This window comes from Balaenoptera musculus, chromosome 18, assembly GCF_009873245.2.
Source record: "Balaenoptera musculus isolate JJ_BM4_2016_0621 chromosome 18, mBalMus1.pri.v3, whole genome shotgun sequence".
NCBI lineage: Eukaryota > Metazoa > Chordata > Mammalia > Artiodactyla > Balaenopteridae > Balaenoptera > Balaenoptera musculus.
Window position 1 is genome coordinate 8002662 of NC_045802.1, and position 2487 is coordinate 8005148.

Genomic DNA, 2487 nt, shown 5'->3' on the forward strand with positions numbered 1-2487 from the left:
GTGCCACTTCCGCTTCCTTCTTCTCGAGCCTTCTCGAAAGATTCCACCCAATGGGTGGCTGGTCCCTCTGGGGACGGCCGCCGTTGCCATGGCAGCAGGACAGCCCTTCCGACGCTATTGGCTCAAGCTGGCCAAGCTGACACGCCTACGCCCCGCCCTCCCTAGCCTGAGGTTCTTTGCTGTCTTAATAAAACGGGCAACGAAGAATGACTCGAAAAATCGTAATCTTCGTTATTTACTAGTGGGCGATGGTATCTGACCCTTAGACTCGAAGGAGAAGCTGGGCGGGCGGAGACACACCCCCCTCCTGCAGAGACCCGAGACCTCCGGACTCCAGAGAGGTCGGCCCGCTGTCAGGAGAGCGTGTCGGGAACCGTAGTTCGACTGGGAGACCGTGTCGCCTTGCATGCTGGGATGTGTAGTCCCGGTCGCAGTGCGGGCTGGGAGCCGGCTTTGTCTTGGGGGACTCGCGGGAGAAGGGGAGCTTCCCTTTATCACTTTTCGCTCGTTTTCCAGCCACAGCGTTATTTTGTTTGCCTGCTTGTTCGGTATTCGCTTCTATTATTGTCTAGATTACCCCACGGCTGGTGAATTATGAATTAGAAAAAGGAGTTTACGTTTCAACTTCTAGTAACAAGCGTAAGGGTTTGAGTTAAATATTCTTGTATTCATCAGCGGCAGGATATTCTTTTGTGGAATAAAATGTCAGGGTTCTGTGGGTTTTGGTTTTTTTAAGCGAATTTTAGGTGTGGCGTAATTTGGAAAGCTCTCTGTGGTAGCACTTTCTGTTTATTTTTGATACAGCTGACTTGAACGGACCTTGTTCTGCCCCGCCACTCCCGAGTCATAAATTATAAGTTTTGCTTCTTGCTTGATCAGAATCAGCTTTTGTTTCTTTCCCTGAAAAGCGATATCCCTATTAACTTATTTTCAGTAATGAGATGAGCATAAAAAGAAAAGAAAAAGGGGGGGGAACTCTGCTGGTATTGTCAGGTCTTTTCTACCCTTCAGTGTCCTTTTAAGTTTGCTCCTTGCTGACGCTCCCTCAGGGACGTAGGAATACATATGAAATCTGTAGGAATTTCGACCTGAAGTTAGAAGAATTAAGAGTATGGCAGTCTTTAGGAGGTTAAATCAGAGACAAGGCTAAAAGGCCAGGTTTATGTTGCATACAAAATCAATTGTATGTTTGACCCGGCAGTTAGACAAAAGGTACTTAATCCTTACGTGCTTCAGTTAACTCACCTTTAAGGTGGAGAGAATTTAATAAAATAGTCTCTAAAGGTGACTGTATTCATAAATTTGAAAATATAGTTAGCTATAATTATTTTTGGTTTGCTTTACAAAAACTTCTTGACTCCCCCGCCCTCATTTTTTTTTTTTTTTGGCATATGAAAACCTTATATTAAAATCCATGAAATCATAGCATTTTTGAACAGAAATAGAACTTAGAGATTTTTTGGTCTGCTTCCCACATTTTTATAGGAAGCTTGTGCAGAAAGGAGAAAGGAACAGTTCTAGGTCTTTGGAGCCAGACAGATTTGGATCAGATTCAAATCCTGGGGCAATACTGATATGCTTTATAGTACAGCTTGTGAGAGCCCCTGGAGTTCGACTTCATGGGCTTGAATCTTGGCTATGTATACTTCTTATTAATTGGCCAGCTCTGTGACCTTGAGATAATTACCAAGCCTTCCTGTGTGCCACCTCACAGGATATGTGTAATGACTGAAGGGCTATGTAAAGCACTAAACATACGTCATTATTATCTGATATCCGTTTAATATTCTTTGAATTCTTCCTGGGGCTTCAGTTTCAACATGGGTAAAATGGACATATACCTATCTTGTTGGGAGTTTGGAAGGATTAGATACAAATAAAACATCTAGTTTGGTAATAGATATTCAGTAAGTTGTAGTCATAGTAGTAGTAATACTAGTCAAGAAAAGCCAGTACCAGAACTTTTAGCTCAACTTGTACTGTTGTGGATGCCGATTTTGTGTAGCCCCCTTTTATATTTAATCAGTCCACTTTAACTATTTATTTACTGGAACAGGTGAATGAGTACAGGCAATATGAACTACCACATTTATTATCTAATAATGCATTTATGATGTTCTTAGAATCCTTGTCATTTTTATTATTTTATTACATTTTATTTGTTTTGATTTATTACATTTTTAATATATACACAATTTCTCATACTATTTCTACCACAGTGTCAGAAATTTTAGAATAAAACCAGATAAAAGTCATCCCAACCAATTGCTATCTTGTTGTAGATCCAGAAGTAAACAGGGAATTAAGGTGACTTTATCCTAAGTCTGCTAGCAGCTACCATTGCAGTTATTGGGTTTTTTCCCCATATTTGTCTTAGAGAACAAAGAGGGTTCTCAAACCTGGAAGCAGAGACAGCTCCCGAAGAACAACAACAAAAAGACAAAATATGCAAATGTAAAAGAAAAAAGCTCAAATAAAAATGCCTCT